Source organism: Oryctolagus cuniculus, chromosome 17, assembly GCF_051225735.1.
Source record: "Oryctolagus cuniculus isolate XC-2025 breed Fujian yellow rabbit chromosome 17, ASM5122573v1, whole genome shotgun sequence".
NCBI classification, from domain to species: Eukaryota; Metazoa; Chordata; class Mammalia; order Lagomorpha; family Leporidae; genus Oryctolagus; species Oryctolagus cuniculus.
Window position 1 is genome coordinate 39,167,024 of NC_142883.1, and position 19,886 is coordinate 39,186,909.

The 19,886-nt window shown below is 43.3% G+C and overlaps 1 protein-coding gene across 13 annotated transcripts in view; it reads left to right on the plus strand.

The window, feature by feature from the left end:
* Positions 1-19,886, plus strand: part of RFFL (ring finger and FYVE like domain containing E3 ubiquitin protein ligase) — a 79,656-nt gene that overhangs the window by 7,528 nt on the left and 52,242 nt on the right. For 2 of the 13 annotated variants that reach the window (XM_051825471.3, XM_070061071.2), the window contains exons 1-2: positions 15,016-15,403; positions 16,656-16,815. The exons of 3 other annotated variants lie outside the window; for them this stretch is intronic. The gene's annotated coding sequence lies outside the window, so the exon portion shown is untranslated. Of the gene's footprint in view, positions 1-12,591; positions 12,638-15,005; positions 15,404-16,655; positions 16,816-19,886 lie in introns of those variants that run through there. 8 more of the 13 variants (XM_089317409.1, XM_089317412.1, XM_089317408.1 and 5 more) reach the window with 7 other exon arrangements.

Below are 19,886 nucleotides of genomic sequence, written 5' to 3' on the forward strand. Positions count from 1 at the left end.
TCACACATGTCCAGACTTAGTGGCACATGAATCAGTGTGTTTTATATTAAAATACATAGGAAAATGTGTCTTCCTCATCCCCTAATTTTCTGAAGATCTTTCTTGTGCTTTTTTTATTTTCATGATGATTAAGATATCTGCTTGAGAAATAACCAACCTTTTTTTTTTTAAAGATTTATTTATTTATTTGAAAGAATTATACAAAGAGAGGGGAGAGGCAGAGAGAGAGGGGGGCTTCCATCCTATGGTTCACTCCCCAACTGGCCGCAGTGGCCGGAGTTGTGCTGATCTGAAGCCAAGAGCCAGGAACAACTTCCGGGTCTCCCATGAGGGTGCAGGGGCCCAAGGACTTGGGCCATCTTACTGCTATCCCAGACCATAGCAGAGAGCTGGATCGGAAGTGGAGCGGCTGGGTCTCCAACCGGTACCTATATGGGATGCTGATGCTTCAGGCCAGGGTGTTAACCTGCTACACCACAGCTCCGGCCCCCCAACCTTCTTTTAGATCTTAACTCAGCGGATCCGTAGCCGGTTACAGTTAGGTTGGATTATACCCTCTCTTAACCATGCCAGATTATTATTTTACATGGTGTGGAAGATTAACCAGGGTACAAACTTTATTCCAAAATGCTGGGCAAAGGAGTGTTCTACTTTGGTGAAAGAGGGCAGTATGTTTTGGAGGGTTAAATTTAGTGGGGTCAGCTGAAGTTCAGCTAGTTTGAGAAGCGCATCGTCAAGGATGGCTGTCAGAGGAAGGAGGTCAGCTGAGTCGCTTTAGGCAGTTTGTGTTCTCATGGAGAGAGGTGGAGAGGAACAGCTCAGGGCTAAAGTTACATGGAGGGTGGGAAGGGGTGATCTTGGGGGACAAGGTTTTACCCAGTCTGAAGTAATTCAAGCTGTGGTGTTTGTCTACTTCTGTTTCTACCTTTTGGGCATGAGATTCAAGTATCATTTTTGGCTGTTCAATCATAGCCAAGGGAAGAATTTGCAAAGTCATTCTATGTCAGAGCTGAAGGATACCTCAGCTAGTGTTTACTGAGTGGGTGGGGAGAGGGTGTCAGAATGTTCCTGGAGAGCTTGGCCAAGGGCACTCTACCTTCCTGCTGTGCCCTTGGCTGTATGCTTGGCCGGAGTACTCCAGACTCTGAACCATCACCCTCACTCCTGCTGGTGTAGTTCAGTGTTTTCCAATCCTCTGGACTGTTGACACAGTTGTAGACCAGCTGCTTGAGGAGTAGCGATTGTGAACTCCTCGATTAATGGGGTACATAAAAATGATAGTGGTCCTGCAGCTTCACCTCCAGATGGTTTTCATCAAATTTCTAAATTGTGTGTATATGATAAAATCTTTCATATAGGACACCAAGAAGTCTTATACAACCAAAATTATTATTGGAAATGAAAATATGTTGACAGTTAGATCTAGTTTGGTGTAATTTGAGGTACGGGCTATCCACACTGTTACTTGTGGAAATGCTTACCAGTTGCAGCCTGAAATCTGTCTCCTTGCCTCATCTTGTTAGAAACAACACAAGCATCATAAAAATAAGCATTTCGTTTTGTTTGAGAGGAATTAGTACAGAATTCAAGTGTTATGAACATCATGTCAGGAAAGCAGTTTTTGATGCCAAAATATTCATGTGTATTTCAATATACTGATTTTAGGACATTTTTTTTTACTTCTTTATCAGAGATAACACACAGATTGTGGCTTTTTTTTTTTTTTCTTAAAGATTTATTTATTTCAAAGGCAGAAATACAGAGAGGCGAGGCAGAGACAAAGATCTTCCATCTGCTGGTTCACTCTCCAAATGGCTGCAACAGCCAGGGCTGGGCCAGGCCAAAGCCAGGAGCTTCCTCCAGGTCTTCCATGTGGGTGCAGAAACTCAAACACTTGGGCCATCTTCCTCTGCTTCCCAGGCACATTAGCAGGGAGTTGGATTGGAATGAAGCAGCTGGGACTTGAATTGGTGCCCCATGGGATACTAGCACTGCAGGCAGAGGCTTAGCCTTCTATGCCACAGTGCTGGCTCCCAAATTGTGGCTTTTTAAAAATAATTCCTAAGGGCCAGCATTGTGGTTAATGGGTTAGTTGTTGCCAGCAGTGCCATCATCCCATATGGGTACCTCTGCAAGTCCCAGCTGCTCCACTTCTGATCCAACTCCCTGCTAATGTGCCTGGGAAAGCAGCAGAAGCTTGCCCAAGTGCTTGGGCTTCTGTACCCATGGAGGAGACCTGGATGAAGCTCCTGGGTTTGGCCTGGGCCAGTCTTGGCTATTGCAGCTGTCTGGGGAGTGAACTAGCGGATGGAAGGTATCTGTCTCTGTCTCTCTCTTTCTGTAACTCTGCCTTTCAAATTAATCTCCAAAAAATTCCTAAAGGCTTTGCTGAAACTATGTAATTTCACAGTACATCTCAAGTTTTAGTGTGCAGATTTCTGGTTCCTAGCTCAGAGCTGTAGAATCAAAGTGCTTAGGAATGAGATGGGGGATTTTGATATAATTTATCTGCAGACTCCACTTAGAGAAGGAATTTGTGTGAAAAGGAACCATTATTTTTTAAAAAAGAAAGGTTGAGAAATGCTGAGGTTAGTCAGCTGCCTTTATTTTGTAGAGGAGGAATTTAAGGCACAGAGATAAAGAGGCATACTCACTTAGGGTCTCCAGCTGGCTGGTTGGCTCTTGGAGACCAGATTATACCTTAGTACCTCTTTCTTGGTTTCTCTAGTAGCCTCTAAAGCAGAAATTCTTTGATAATGGGGGCACTGGGGCTTTGATTCCTTTGAACAGTAGTGATTGAATTGGCCCTTAATAGCATGAAAGGTAGGTGAAGGACCAACTCTAAAGATTTTTTTCACCCCTAACGTGTTGCTAAGCAGTATTTTGGTAAAGTATAACAAAAAAAGAATTAGCAGAAATATCATGCGCCTCAATTGTCACAACAATGCCAAAGTGCTATAAACGTTTCTAAATGTTGCTATGATTCTGTTTAACTTGACTTGGGCCTTCAGCAGTCTGACACACTTTGAATGGAGTTGTGGCCTTGTTTTAGGTGATTCTGAGCACATCTTGGGAACCTACTATCAGAGGTCTGTAATAGTTTCTTCTTCCTGCCACCTATAGCTGAAGCAACCAACTGAGAACTCCTATTCTTGCCTAGGGGAGAACTTCTGTCACTTGATCTTGTCCTAGGTCAGAACCCCAATTTTCTTTCTTTCTTTCTTTTTTTGACAGGCAGAGTGGACAGTGAGAGAGAGAGACAGAGAGAAAGGTCTTCCTTTTGCCGTTGGTTCACCCTCCAGTGGCCGCCGCTGCTGGCGCGCTGCGGCCGGCACACTGCGCTGATCCGAAGCCAGGAGCCAGGTGCTTCTCCTGGTCTCCCATGGGGTGCAGGGCCCAAGCACCTGGGCCATCCTCCACTGCACTCCCTGGCCACAGCAGAGAGCTGGCCTGGAAGAGGGCAACTGGGACAGAATCCGGTGCTTTGACCGGGACTAGAACCTGGTGTGCCGGCGCCGCAAGGCGGAGGATTAGCCTAGTGAGCCACGGCACTGGCCCTTATTTATTTCTTAAAAGATTTATTTATGTATTTGAAAGGCAGAGTTACACAGAGAGAGAGACACACACAGACAGGTGTTCATCCATCTGCTAGTTCACTCCCCAAATAACCACAGCAGTGGGAGATGGGTTGGGCTGAAGCCAGGAGCCTGGAACTTCATCCGGGTCTCTCACATGGTTGGCGGGGGTCAAGGACTTGGGCCATCCTCCACTGCTTTTCATAGGCGCATTAGTGGAGAGCCAGATGGGAAGTGGAGCAGCCAGGAATTGAACTGGCATCCATATGGGATGCCAGTGGTATAGCAGGCAGCAGCTTAACCCGCTGTGCCACAGCAACAGCCCTAGAATTCTGATTTTAATAGTACTTGAGAGATATTTACCTTTAGTATATTGAAAGGTTAAATTGATGGGGCCAGTGTTTTGCTACGGGGGGTTAAGCTGCTGCCTGTGATACTGGCATCCCATATGGGCACCAGTTCGAGTCCTGGCTGTTCCACTTCCCATCCAGTTCCTTGCTAATGTGCTTGCACAAGCAGCAGAGGATGGCCAGAGTGCTTAGGTCCCTGCCACCTATGTGGGAGACCTGATTGTAGTTCCAGGCTCCTGACTTTGGCTTAACCTAGCCATGGCCATTGTGGCTGTTTGGGGAGTGAACTAGAGAATGGGAGATCTCTCTCTCCCTGTAACTCCGCCTTTCAAATAAATAAATGAACAAATAAATCTTTTAAAAGAAGAAGTTTAAGTGGCCCGCGCTGTGGCATAGCGGGTTAATGCCCTGGCCCAAAGCACCGGCGTCCCATATGAGCGCTGGTTCAAGACCCAGCTGCTCCACTTCCGATCCGACTCTGCTGTGGCCTGGGAAGGCAGTGGAGGATGGCCCAAGTGTTTGGGCCCCTGCACCCTCATGGAAGACCAGGAGGAGGCTCCTGGCTCCCGGCTTTGGATCGGCACAGCTCCAGCAGTTGCGGCCAGTTGGGAAGTGAACAATTGGATGGAAGACCTCTTTCTCTCTCTCTGTGTAACTCTGACTTTCAAATAAATAAATAAATCTTTAAAAAATTAAAAAAATAAATTGATAGACCTTGGATTTTGTGCTGGGTCAGTAGGTGTATTCACGTCTTTTGACAGATCAGTGTAAAGGGGAGGCTTGTACTATGCGTAGTGAGTTAAGCTGCTGCCTGCAGTGCCAGCATCCCATATTCATATTGGTGCCCGTTCAAGTTCTGGGTGCTCCACTTCCAATCCAGTTTCCTGCTAGTGTGCCTGGGAAAGCAGCAGATGATGGCCCAAGTGCTTGGGCCCCTGTACCCATGTGGGACACCTGGAAGAAGTTCTTGGCTCCTGGCTTCAGTCTGGCCCAGCTCTGTCTGTGGTGGCCATTTGGGAAGTGAACCAGCAGATGGAAGAAATCACTCTCTCTGCCTCTCCCTTCCTCTATAACTTTCGAATAAATAAATCTTCAAAACAACAACAACAAAAAACTAGAAAGGAGTTTCCAACTTGTTCTGGTAACAGCTCACAGTCAACAATGATGCTTAAAGATGGGAGAAAGAAAATACAGTTCAAGGGTGTGCAGTGTCTTTGCATTTGTTTGTTTGCTTTTTTAGAAGCTTTTTAAAAGTGGCTGAGCAAGAAACATTATTTGCATGGCTATAATATAACAATTAGTGTTGATTTAAAGCAGGAGTTAGGGGGTGGAGGGATCTCTCTCTGCATGCTTTTCATGGTAGTGTAGTTGCTTAGTTGGATGAAATGTCAAACTTGATAGATTAGTGGAGCTGTTCTTTTGGTAGTTAAACAGTAATGAAACTGTTTGGATGTTTGCAGGGAACACAGCTTCCTGTGTCTGGACTTTGCACCAGGAAGGTTTCAGTTGTTGTGCAGCCGTCCTGGTGAGGAAATGTGGCTTCTGTGGCTCCTCATCTCCTCATGCAGCTGTCTAAACTACAGGCTACACTGGGGCCTCGGGACAAGCAAGCATCACCCAGCACTTGTGGAAACAATGTACGTTTCTGATTCCAGAAACATGTATGGTTGTTCCCTGAATAGTTCAGACAGCTAGAAATGGAAGAAAGGTGTAGCCTGCATCGAGGTTATTCAAGTCAAGCTTTCTCTGTCACTTTGCCTTCTTTCTTTCTTTTCTCTTTTCTTTTTTTTTTTAGTTTATTTGAAAGGCAGAATGACAGAGAGCAAGGGACACACACACACACACACACACACACACCCCTTCCATCTGTTGGTTCTCTCTCCGCAAGTGTCCACAACATTGGGCCCCTGTACCCGCATGGGAGACCAGGAGGAAGCTCCTGGCTTCTGGCTTTGGCTAGGTACAGCTCTGGCCATTGCAGCCATTTGGGGAATGAACCGGCAGATGGAGGATCTCTCTGTCTCTGTCTCTCTCACTGTCTGTAACTCTACCTCTCAAATAAATAAATAAAATCTTTATAAAAAAAAAAAAAAAGTGGAGGAGCCACTCTATCCCAGGCACTCCAGTGTGAGATACTGGTGTCCCAGGCAGCAGTTTAACCTGTTGTGCCACAGTGTGGGACCCAGGCCCTTTTCCTTTACACATTTTGGAACAAATTCCATCCTTTAAACCTAGGAGGCAGTGTTTATGGGGCTCTTGTTGACCCCTGGGCCTTCCTTTCCTAGTTAGTGACTAGGCAGTAGCATTACATCAGCCTGCAGAGGGCTTTGGTTATTGTAACCTTGATTAGGAAAGAGGAGTGGGGACCATGAGTGAGGATACAGATGTTTTTGAAAGACTGTCATGTGAAGCCTTGAATTTTCACTTTGAACATTTCATTTGTTGATGGATGTTATAAAACTCTCTTTACAAACAGTCTCCTTTCCTAGTGAAGTCACGTTGACCACAGGGGCTAGGGAAGCATGGGGCATGCTCTGCAGGGTGCATTTTGCTCGCTGCATTGTATAAGGTGATATTTTTTCTGAATGAAATTGTATGCATTCTTGGGCAGGAGTTAAGGGAAGACTTATTGTTGTTTAAAAGTGTGAGAGTTTTGTGTAGGATTGATCAAAATATTTACATTTCTTTTTCCTTTGTGATACTTCTCAGTTTTACTTTCATGAAAATTTTTGACAGTTACTGTGTGTGTTCTATGTGCCAGAGGCTTTTTACTCTGTTACCTCATTTAATCCTCCCTGTGAGGTGTGTAGGTACTATTATCTGTGTTCCACATATGTGAAAGTGCTGCACAGATGAAATAGAGCCTCAGGCCACACTGTGTTGAACCCAAATTGTGCTGTAAAGGTAGTGCTCAAGTACTCAGTTGCCTCCAACTATCAGCTCATGTAGTGATTTAGAATGAAGACTTAAGTGGGTCTTTCCAGATAAGTTCCGTGTCATAGAATGTGGGCTTCAAACTACCATTTTATGCACAGACCTCCTTGTGTGGAATGCAGTTTAAAAACATAAGCAGTATTTATTACTTATGTTACTTCTGTTAGCACTGAAGGATTATCTTATAGTTTATTCCTAGTTCAAAAAGTGTATATGGTATGTAAGTCAGTCACCTTTGAAAGCACATTTGGCTAAATAGCTAAAGCATCGGGTTAGAGAAGAGTTTGGGTTTTGGAGACTGCTGCTTCAGATGTTTTTGATGTTGAGCTCTGTACTTTTGACTGCCCGCTGAGCTGAAGTTGCAGTGAGAGCTCTGCATGGCTCATTTCTGCTGCCTTCTCTTAGTAATATTTCATTTTTCCAATTTTTTGGAGTTTCTTCCTGTTTGTCAATACACCTTTCCAACAGATGGACTTGTACGTAAGTTAGATACACATTCGTGTATATAATTGGTTATAGTTATAACACACATTTGTGTGTTACAGTTGGTATTAGTGGAATAAATGGTGACAAACTATTTTCATTCAGGGTTCCTGATCAGTATGGAAAGTAAAACTTGGTTATCTGCTTGAGGCATGTGTTCTGCTTTCTGTTCACTGAAATCACAAGGATGGTCTCAGAGAGGCACAATTTTAATTTTTTCCACCAGCCTCCACACCTTCAGAATTGGAGATTGCCACTGAGACTTTTGTAAGAAAAACTATTACAGTAAGAAGTCTGTCACATATGAGGTGTGTCTTACCTGTGACCACATCTTTCACAATTCGTGCGTCTAATTGCTGTGGTTTTCAGATGTTTGTGATACCAAGCACTGCACTTTTGACTGCCTGCTGAGCTGAAATTGCAGTGAGAATTCCGCATGGGTTATACCTTCTGCCTTCTGACCCCTTGCTTATGGCTTTTGGAGGAAGCTCAGATAAAAGTACCAGGAGGGATAGTGCACAGATAATGCCCGAGTGTGTTTCAGGCAATTGGGCCTGCAATGATTCATGCTTCAAAGAATCTCTTATTGCCGTAGTAGAGGTTGCAAACTCGTGTGAAACATGCTGTGCTTTCTTTTATACTTTTCACCTTTTTTAGTTCCCCATAGTGGCTGGACAGTTGACTGAATAATTGTACTTTTTGTTAACTTCTTGTTTTGAGATAATAAAATTGCATAATATAAAGTTGCAAAAATAGTACTGAGTTCCCATGTGCCCTTCACCTAGTTTTCCTCTGAGTTACTTCTTTTTAACCACAGCACAATATCAAAACTAGGAGATTGACACTGTCCTCAGTGTGTGTGTAGATAGTTCTCTGCCATTTGATCATGGAGGTTCCTGTAAGTACTACTGCAGCCAAGACACAAAACTGTTCCATAACCACAAAGATCTCCCCTTTTATTGTTATATACTTCTGTTTCCCCAACCCATTCCTAATCCCTGGCAGGCAGTTATCTGTTCTCTGCCCCTGTAATTTTGCTATTTCCAAAATATTATGGAAATGGAATAGTAAGAGTATGTCCCCTTTATAGGTTGGCTTTTTTCACTTAATGTGATACCTCTGTTCAAGTTATGTTTAGCAACCGTTCTTTTTTTGCTGAATAGAAGCTTGTGGTATAGGTACATATCTCATGGTGTGGCCACACCAGGATTTTTTTCAACTTTTCACCCATCGAAAGGCATTTTTTTTTTTTTTCCAGTTTGGAAGTATTGCGAATAAACCCATTAAAACATTGTGGACGGGTGTTTGGATGGACACAAGTTTTAATTTCTCTGAGTTTAATGGGCAGGAACCCAGTTGTTAAAGAAATTGTCAAACTCATTTCCAGGTTGTGCCATGCATTTGTACATGATTTTGCCAGCAATGTACAAGATCAATTTCTCTGTATCTTCACCAGTTTTTGGTATTGTGTGTGTGTATATATATATTTGTATATATGCATAAATATATGTATTTAAAGTCAGAGATACAGAGTGACAGGGATAGACTTTTTTTTTTTAAGATTCATTTTATTTGAAAGGGAGAGTTGGAGAGGGAGTTAGAGAGGGAAAAGAAAGATCTTCCATCTACTGGTTCACTCCCTAAATAGCTGCAACAGCTGGAGTTGGGCTGGTCTGCAGCCAGGAGCTAGGAGCTTTTTCCTGGTCTCCCATGTGGGTGTAAGGGCCCAGGCACTTGGGGCCATCTTCCGCTGCTGTCCCAGGTGCATTAGCAGGTAACTGGTGTTTTGTTTTACTTTGTCAAGTATTTTGGGTACTATATTTCTGATAGTATTAATTAACTTAAACTGTTCATTTAAAAATGCTAAAATAGGGTATGGTGTCGTGACATAGCAGGTTAAGCTTTCAGCTGTGATGCCAGCATCCCATATGGACACTGGTTTGAGTCCCAGTTGCTCCAAGTTGATCCAGCTAATCCTCCTGGGGAAGCAGTGGAAAATGGCGCAAGTGTTCAGGCCCCTGAACCCATGTGGGAGGCCCTGGGTGAAGTTCCAGGCTCCTGGGTTTGGCCTGGCCCAGCCCTAGCTGTTGTAGCCATTTGGGGAAGAACTAGTGGATGCAAGATCTCTGTTTGTCTCTCCCTCTGTAACTCTACCTTTAAATAAATAAGTAAATCGTTAAGAATAAATATGAAAGTAGCACTAAAGTATATATGCAAAGTAGAGAGTAACCCCATTCTTACCACAGCTACTATTAAAATGGTTCTAGACTTTCTAATATATGTGTTTTGTGTCTCTCTGTATTGAGGAAATTTCAAAAAGTTTATGGAAAATGGAATTAAAAGCTTTGAAATCTGTGCATAATTTTTTCAAAATACACTTTTCCATGAACTTTTTGAAGGACCTTTGTGTCTATTATATAAATCTAAGTATTTATGTGTTCTCCACCTGCTGTTCACAGTGCTTATTTTCAGTTGGGTAATGCATTATGAACATTTCTCCTTGTGAATTTTATTTTAAGCACTTAATTCCTGGGTCAGAGCTTTGAGTTCCTTTCTCTTTAACCCTTGTTTGTTATAAAAGGAATGGGACTGGTACTTCTGAAAGGCCTAAAGAAATAAATTTTATTCCCATTGCATAGATCTGGTTTGAAACAAGTTTGTAGTTTTATTTGCAACTGCATCGGTAGAATCTTGGATGTTAGGAGTTATCTACCCACTTTTCTATAACTGATGCAGGTGTGATTCCTGCTGGGATCTTTTTCAAAGCCGTGGAGCAAGTGAGCATTGTGAGCACAGTAATCTTCAGTAAATACACCATCCTTTGGGGATTCATCTGCTCACTGGCCACTTAGGGTGTTTTCTTAAGTGCCACTGAAATGCACAGTGCAGTCTTCATTTTGAAGTCTCCTCCTGTCTCCTCTTCCTCTCCCATTACTTTGATTACTTTGATGGGACATTCAAGGTATGCAGTCCTATCCTTCTATTTCCATAGGCTACCAAAGCCAGTTTGAAGATTAACAATATGTGAACAGGTAATCTTATCTACTTGGCTAGAAATCACTCTTCATGATGAAACACATATCGACAAAGGCCCCCCTAGACTAGGGGACTGAACAAAGGTAACTTAATCCTGTGGCATTTTTAGTGGAAACAAGAGTGAAAGTTTAGGAAGTTTTGACTTACTGAAGGCAAGGCAGGTATGTGAGGGACAGATATTGTGAGTATATGTATTTGGGGAGAAGAATCCAGAGATAAACGAATTATGAATTTAGGAAACCTTGAGAATTGAATGGTAGAATCTTTGTTCAGCGAGACAAAGTAAGTAAGGAAACTTGAGCCCGCAGTCACCTTGTGATGAAGCTATTAGAGTGGTTTCTTTGATGGAGTTTGATGGCAGGGGCCCTATCTGTGCCTTTCTTCTATATTAGCAGCTCCAGGGTAAAAACTAAGAAAGAGCCTTGTATAGAAAATTACACCCCTCAAATGGTTCCAAGATTTCCATTGCCAGGTTTCTGAAATGAGCGGCTCAAGATAGCAATTTGATGACATTGCTGACTTCCTTTTTCTCGGTCTTGTCATCAGGTCCTCAGCCTGGATTCTTCCTCTTCCTGTGTGCTTGCTACTTTTTGAGTTCCTGCCACACAGTTAGCCTGATCTTTCTTGGTGCCTGCGGTAGGCAGTGGCTAGACTTTAGATAGCTTTCCTGAGCTAGGAGGGATTATACCATAGTGGGTAACAAAATGCCCACAATGACATTATAGATCAGAGTCCTGTCACTGCACCAATGGCGACAGCCTAGGTAGACCTGCCCTCGTGCAGCTCCGGGGTTGTTTTGCAGCAAACTGCTGTGAAGCAGGTTGAGCTTCAGCAGTGCCAGTTCCTATATCTGAACATGAAAGTGGCTCGTTAAAGATTAAAGGGACTGCCTGGTCCTTCTGGCCCCAAGATACAGTGATCTCTGCCATGGCGACGGCCTTTGTCTCCCAGGAGAGGCCATTTTATACAGCAGGTCTGTGCTTCCAAATGCTACAGTAAGCCTGTGCTGGCTGATGCTGTGGCGATAAGTTGACATCTGGGCACTCTCAAGACATATGAGCTATATTGCATCCCATGGTTAGAATTTCTGGGCAAAAGTGCCTCATCAGGAAGTCAAAAGCCTCTACTTTCAACCTGTGCCTTTGTGGGGAAGTTTTCTTCTTTAGTTCGTTTGACTGTTCTGTTGAGTCAAGTGAACTTTAATTTTCACAGCCATAAAAATTCCATTAAGCCCCTTGTATTGCATCCTAGGTGTGAAAATGTCTCAGTATAGCAAGACTGTGGGTGACAGCTAAAATCCTTAATAGTAGTTAGGGTAATTATCTCTGGAGGCTTGAAGAAAATAATGATCCAGCCAGCAAAATAAATACAATTCAGTTGTTCATTGCTGTTCTTGTGGGTGAGGCGAGTGACATCTGGCACCTGCTCAGTGTGACTACTGGGCCTGCCTGATGGTTTTTGAAAAAAATTTTGCATTTTATTCTGAAGAGTGCTCAGGGAGCACAGTTGTAATGCGTTTCTTAAAACAGGGCCCAATGCCTGTGTGCATCAGAATCGCTCAGGAGAGGGAGATGCTTATTACAAATTTAGATTCTGGGGCTTCCCTCCACTTCTGGAATTCAGAGTGAGGAACTGGGATGAGAAATGATTGTTTTCAGTGAGTACTCTGCTGATTCTCAAGTACTCTTAGAGTTGATTCTTGAGTATCCTAAAGTTTACTTCATTTTTTTTGTGGTTAATTTCTGTGTTATTAGATGATAGATGTTTGGCACTCATATTATTTTTCTTAAATAGTAGGTACTCTAGTTTAAAAAAAAAAAGATTGCAGGGGCAGGTATTTGGCATGGCAGATAAAGCGGCTGCTTGGGACCCCTGCATCTAGTGTGACTCGGTTCTTGTCCCAGCTCTACTCTCCACTCCAGCTTCCTGCTGATGTGTTCCCTGGGAGGCAGCAGCTGATGGCTCAAGTACTTGGGTCCCTGGCACCAAACATGGGAGATCTGGATTGAGTTCTTGGCTCTTGGCTTCGGCCTGGCCCAGCCCTGGCCATTGTGGCCCTTTGGGGAGTGAACCAGATCTTTCTCTGACTCCCTCTCTTTTTCTGTCACTCTGCCTTTCAAATAAATAAATGTTAAAAATAAAGTTTTGAGATTTCTGAACATGGCAGATTAGAGTTTAGCAAGTTCCTTAATGATCGTTCCAATTTTTTTTAGTATATGTGCTGCTGAAGCAAGCAGAAGATCCTTAATGATCAACAAGGTGAGGCAGCTGCTGATTACTGGAAATTTGATTTTATCAATTCACTGTCTTCTCAATCAGAAAAAGAATGTGGATTAATTTGGTAAAAAAAAAAGAAGAAATACTTAGTATCATCTAGGGTGATGGGGTGGGAAAGTAGATAAAAAGTAGAAGCTGAGAGGAAAAAGTGTGAAGGGAAAAAGATTAAAGTAGTTTATATGTTTTTTAAAAAAAGTACAACTTTAACAAATTCTAAATTACCGAGTATTATTTGGATATTTGCTTGTTTAAAAAAATGAAATACTCAAAGCTGGAAGTGCTCCTTGACCCTGCTCCCACTCCAGTTTCCTCTCTAATGTGTGTGTGTGGTTTGGAAGACTAGAGAATCCTGAGAAGTAGTTTTATTTTTTTGTCACTTTTTGTTTATAATGTTAAGATCTGCAGGAAAAAATGTTGGCTATAAATGTCATTGCATATTTTTGTCTGAATAAAACTGGGTGTGGATGTGTGCAAGTTATAAATATGTACACACACATATACAGTTATTAAATATCTGTTGTGACCGCAAATAAAAATATAAACGTGAATAGCTTTGGGTGGTAAATTACTTGAATCAGTGTATTGAAAGAACTTAATCACAAAGCTATAGATATTTTTATTTCTCACACATATTGTCAATATAACCTCACAAAGCATCAAGTGTTATAGCATTTGTTCAAATTTAGCATCTTTTATAAGCTCTAAATGTGTAATTCTCAACCTAGTCTAAAAGAAGGAATTAGGATGGAGTGTTATCTGTATTTTGGGGAAACTGATTAAAATCGTATCTGATACTCCTTGTATTTTTCAAGAGCTATTTTGTAAACAGATGATGTATTTCTCCATTGAAAATACAGTAAAAACAGCAAAAAAGCAACAGCAACAATGACTGTATCCTAGTCCCCAAGAGGGATACAAGTTGTGCTAGCCATCCTCATCTGCCCCGTTGTCTCTCCTGGCCTATTGATGGAGTTCTAGTGCTTTTGCCCCCATGTTGCTCTTCACAGAATTCACATTTGCTTCCTGGACACAGTGCTGCCTGGATTTTCCTTATTTCAAGTTTAGTAATGTAGAATGGGTGGGAAGCTTTTCTAACTCTGTGTGTGTGTGTGTGTGTGTGTGTGTGTGTGTGTGTTTTCAAAGGAGCTTTCATATTTGTACCTTGAAAGTTATTTCATAGAATATTTGTGTTATCAACTACAGAAATAGTTTTTAAAGTGTGGTCCATGAGATAATGGTTGTCAGCTGCCATTAAGGTGCTTTTATCATTTGGAAAGGACCAATTAACACAGCTACAGGGAAACTTCTTTAATCTCAGCCATTTTCTGAAGAGGAAAACACTGAAGAGGGGGAATAAAACAGAGAACATTTTGTAATATCTTATAAAAGCTCAATGTGGCTATCCTACTGGAATAATGTAATTTAAGGAGAATTGAATGAATTGGAAAAAGAATTTTTTTTTTAATGTAGCCCTTTGAAAAGGAGTAGCATAGTTTTTGTTAAGGCCAAATTCTGTCTACAGGTATATTTTCATTAAGCTAGCATTGAATGACAATTTGGGTTGGCAGCTACCTCTGAAGTTCCTGTCTTGTGAGACGTGCCTTGGAAGGAGGGCGGAGGTTAGGTGTGGTGGCCTCCTAATGCCTACACTGAGAAACAGCTGATGGCAGTGGGGAACCTTCACAAACCGGGAGCTTCAGTTTCTGCTTCCTCAAATTAAGGCACATGGAAAGCAACAGCTTGCTCTCTTGTTTTCTTTGTATAACACCAACACCAATTCCAGCCTATCAGGGCAAATTCAATAATAATGAATAGTTGTTGATAAGCTAGTCATTTCAGAATTGATTTTTCAATAAGCAGGCTAATAAATAAGAATTGACATAAATTAAGGGATTTTTCTTTAAAGAGCAAGTGCTGGGGGTGATTTTCACAGGTTTTTATGTTCCTCGAGCATCCAGTAGGGTTGATGGTGGATGATTTAGCTTTGGCATAGGAAGTGTGGCAGCTGATGATAGCAACAACAAAAACCACACAAAACCCCCAAATCATTCAGTTCCTTTGCCATAATGTGAGAATTTCAATTGTCTCAGGAGGTAGAGAGGTCAGAGAAAGCCTAATGGGAAAAGAGAACTGTGACCCTGGTTAGAGCCAACAAAAATTCACCCTGATGATCCATCTGACCAATTAGAGATGACAGGGCAGGTTCCAGGCGTTCTGATCTGTGAATGCAAAATGGCTTTTCTATTAGCTTCCTGGGGAAATCTTCAGAGCTGTGAACTTGCTGCCTGCAGTAATCTTGCTGCCCCAAGCCCCAGGCTGTTCTCAGATGAAATTTCAGAAACTGGCCACTGGAGCTTTCTGGGTAATTGCTCCGAGGCTGCCAGTTTCCAGCAGTAGGGGAATGAGGTTTACCTGCCCCCAGTAATCAGCACTTGATTTAAAACAATCAGTGGGGTGCCTCTTCTTTTCTGGGTTGCAGTTGATTGCGGTTGGCAAAGGCTGAGTTGTTTGGCAAGTATGAGTTTTGCCTAGCATGAGTCAGCACTGCCCTGGGTAAACTGCCGGCTCTGTTGCAATCTTGCTTACCAAAGATACGTCCCCAGGCGGCACCATTCACTTTGCCTGAAAGCTGCTGCTGTTGGTTCCTGAAATGATCTCATCTGAACATGGCTCCAACGACCTCAGCCGCAGGAACTGGAGGCAGCTTGGTTTCTGCTGTGACAATGTTTTGAGACAGGCAAAAATCAGGTAACTCCAACCGTTTTCTTTTTTGTTAGCTAGACTAAATTGGGGCAGAAACTGGGAGAAATCCTTAGCTGTCAGGGGTGAGTCCGTACTTTATCAATTTGGGGATCTTAAAGTCAGTCCTTCAGCTCTCTGAAGGGTGCTTAAGGGGAAAAGTTTCATTTCATTTGGGATCTGGTTGTGACCTTAGACCTAGTTAGACCATTGACTACATAAACCCCAGAGAAGTCAAATATGTTAAGTTTATAGCTTTATGCATCTTTTGCTCTTTTATTTTCTGTTCCTTTTGTGCCTGATGAGAGATCGCTTCCTCAAGCTAGGCTACTGTAAAGGAAAAGCGGTGAATGCATTTGTTTGCCCACCAGGTGTTGAATTGTAGAGAACAACATCTAGCAGTGAGTTTGTGCCCATGTTTGATTCAGGCTGCTGCTCTGTATTCCTCCTGCTTTTATTCATTAAACTTTGCAGCTCTTCAACCAAAGAGTCAGACTATAGCGTCTAGGGAGTTGCCCCCCTCAAAGTTATGCTTCTGCTCTTTACAGTTACCCCACCCGGCCCACGTTCTCTGTCACCTCAGACTTCACTCCTGTGGGCTTTCTCTGAAACATCTTCCCCCAACTTAGCTTGGCCAGCTGGTTTCGAGCTAGAAGTCACTCCTTCCGCAGAGCTGCTTATTTACCAAGACTGGATGAGTACTCGGGAGACTTCATATTTTATCCAGTCATAGGGGATATTGGGAATCGGGGTCTTTCTCCCCCTTTATTTTATATATTATTTGAGAGTAATAAAGGTAGAGATTTCTTTGATTTGCTGGTTCACTCCACAAATGCCTGTAACAGTTGGAGCTAGAACTGGGCCAGAGGGAAGCCAGGAGCCTGGAACTCAGTCTAGTTCTCCTAGGTAGGTGGGAGGGACCAAACCGATTGAGCTGTTGTCTGCTGTCTCCCCAGGTGTGCATTAGCAGGAAGCTGGATGGGAAGCTGAGCCGAAATGCAAACCCAGGACTTCCAGTATGGGCTATGGGTGTCCAAGTGGCAGCTTAACTGCTCTGTCAAATGCCTGCCCCTGGAGTCTGTTTTGTTAGAATTGTATCCATGGTACTTGGCACATAGTAGATTTCCAGTAAGGGTAGAATGTAAATAAGCCTGTACAGTACTTTTTCAACTCTAATCTTTTATCAACTTTTTGCCATTTTATCTTTTACTCCTATCACTATACTCATGCTTTTCTTTTCTTTTTTTTTTTTTTTTTTAAGATTGATTGATTGATTTGAAAGTCAGAGTTACACAGAAAGAGGAGGGCAGAGAGAGAGAGAGGTCTTCCATCTGATGGTTCACGCCCTAATTGGCCGCAACGGCTGGAGCTGTGCCGATCCGGAGCCAGGAGCCTGGAGCTTCTTCAGGTCTCCCACGCAGGTACAGGGGCCCAAGGACTTGGACCATCTTCTATTGCTTTCCTAGGCCATAGAAAGCTGGATTGGAAGTGGAGCAGCTGGGTCTCAAACTGGTGCCCATATGGGATGCTGGCACTTCAGCCAGGGCATTAACCCGCTGCGCCACAACGTTGGCCCCACTCATGCTTTTCTAAACATCACTGGTACACTCCTAATTATCAAACCCAGTGTCCTGGTTCTTTCTCCATCTTACTTATTCAATCTCTGCCAAGATTTTTTTTTTTTTTTTAAGATTTACTTATTTACTTGAAAGGCAGAGTTTCAGAGAGACAGATCTTCCACCTGCTGGTTTGCTCCCCAAATGGCTTCAGTGACTGGGGCTGGGCCAGGTCGAAATAAGGAGCCAGGAGCTACTTCCAGGTCTCCCACGTGGGTGGCAGGGGCCCAATAATTGGGCCATCCTCCACTGTTTTCCCAGTTACATCAGCAGAGAGCTGGATTAGAAGTGGAGCAGCTTGGAACCAGAGTCCATAAGGGATGCCTGCACTGCAGGAGGCTGCTTAACCCGCTGTGTCACAGCACTGGCCCTTCAGCCTAGCATTTAACCCTGTTTCTGATCAGTTTTTCCCCCCAGCATTCCTCTTCTCTCCTGAGATTCTGGAGTTCATTTTTGTTCTTCTCTTTTAAGTATCCCATAACTTTTAAGATGCTCCCTCCCCTACCTTGATACCACACAAGAGTCACAAATAAGCCCATAAATAAAAGTTACCCTCATGTGTTACTAGCCCAGTGATCTCCTAAATATCAGATCCTTATTTCCAACTGGATGGATCTACCAGGCTACTCAAAAGGCATCTTAAATTCAACGTATACATATCTGAATGCATTGTCTTACCTATCGTTGTATCTGCTTGTATTATGGTATGTTTGAAGTCTGTTAATTATATCCACCAAATCTTTTTGTTTATTCTCTTTATACTCATATCCTCTAAGCATACTAAATTCATAGTTCCCAAACCCTGTTGATTTTATTGGAATACTGCTGTGGCTGTTCTTCATCTCCCTTTGTTATTGCCTTAATTTACCAGAGTTTCAAAACTACATTTTGTTTAAACAACCAAAGGCTTAAAGTTTTGTTTGTGAATACTTTTTTTTTATTTTTTATTTTTTTTATTTTTGACAGGCAGAGTAGACAGAGAGAGAGAGACAGAGAGAGAAAGGTCTTCCTTTGCCGTTGGTTCACCCTCCAATGGCCGCCGCTGCAGCCGGCGCACCGCGCTGATCCGATGGCAGGAGCCAGGATCCAGGTGCTTTTTCCTGGTCTCCCATGGGGTGCAGGGCCCAAGCACCTGGGCCATCCTCCACTGCACTCCCTGGCCATAGCAGAGAGCTGGCCTGGAAGAGGGGCAACCGGGACAGAATCCGGCGCCCCTACCGGGACTAGAACCCGGTGTGCCGGCGCCGCAAGGTGGAGGATTAGCCTATTGAGCCACGGCGCCGTCCTGTTTGTGAATACTTTTAAGCAGTACTTGTACCCTTTAAAGATTATAGAGACTACCATTCTCCAGGATCTTAAATAAGAAAGACTTAACATGTTACTACTTTTTCTCCAGGAACTTGAGTTTGTGGCTCCTGTTTTCAGACCCTTATCAAATGGACTTCTGCCACTCCTGTCTTCCCCATATTATTGCTCTATTATCTTCCTAAAAGCCAAAACTAATCTTTTAATTCTTGGGTTTTCAGGATGCTGTTGGTTCTCTATGTCTCACTAATCTTGATTTGTGAAGCCATTCAAATTAGACTATATCCCACCTGTTACTCATCTCATCTCTCCCAACTATTTCTCTCCTCTCCAACCTCACTAAATATCTTGTTTTTCCATTCCCTGTATAGGTCCTTCCAGGACTCTGGGCTTTTCCCTAACAGCCTCCCCTTCTCTGACTGGCAAAGTTTCATCTCCCATAGAACTTATATATGAAATAGTCTTGGCCGGCGCCGCGGCTCACTAGGCTAATCCTCCGCCTAGCGGCGCCGGCACACCGGGTTCTAGTCCCGGTCGGGGCACCGGATTCTGTCCCGGTTGCCCCTCTTCCAGGCCAGCCCTCTGCTGTGGCCAGGGAGTGCAGTGGAGGATGGCCCAGGTGCTTGGGCCCTGCACCCCATGGGAGACCAGGAAAAGCACCTGGCTCCTGGCTCCTGCCATCGGATCAGCGCGGTGCGCCGGCCGCAGCGCGCTGGCCGCGGCGGCCATTGGAGGGTGAACCAACGGCAAAGGAAGACCTTTCTCTCTGTCTCTCTCTCTCACTGTCCACTCTGCCTGTCAAAAAATAAAAAAAAAAAAGAAAAAGAAAAAAAAAGAAATAGTCTCTGACTTCCCCAAGTATAGTAATTCTTTGAACTTTCACAGCACTGCTTATATTCCACTAGATGGTTGAGTTATTTGATTCAACTTAGTCTCTGGATTAGAACCTGGTACCATTCTAAATGTCTATGAATCTTTACACCTTTAGCAAATCCTTATCCTCTCCTGTTAAATGGCATCTTTTTTTAGAATTTTTTAAGCTATTATAAATAAATAGGAAAAAGACAAAGAAGACTTAAAAAAAATTTTCTTATTTGAGAGAGAAGGAGAGAGGGAGGGAGGGAGAATCTACCATCTATCCACTGGTTTATCCCTGAAATGGCCCCAATGGCCAGAGTTGGGCCAGACCAAAGCCCGGAGCTAGGAGCTTCCTCTGGGTCTCTCATGTGGGTGCAGGGGCCCAAGCACTTGGGCCATTTTCCATTGCTTTCCCAGGTGCTTTAGCAGGGAGCTGGATCAGAAGTGGAGCAGCCAGGTCTCAAGCTGACACCCATGTGGGATGCTGGCATCACAGGCAGCAGTCTAACCCACTATGCCACAGCACTGGCCCCAAATGGTATCTTTTTGATCCCTGTTTGGTGAACTAGAGACCATGGCTGCCTATTCTGTATGTGTCACCTGAGACCAACAGGTAACCAAAGTTGATTTGAAGATTTTTAAAGGGATTGCTGAAATCTAGTTCCACAATACCACCTCATATTTTTATAGTGCTTTACAAAAGTATTTCCCTG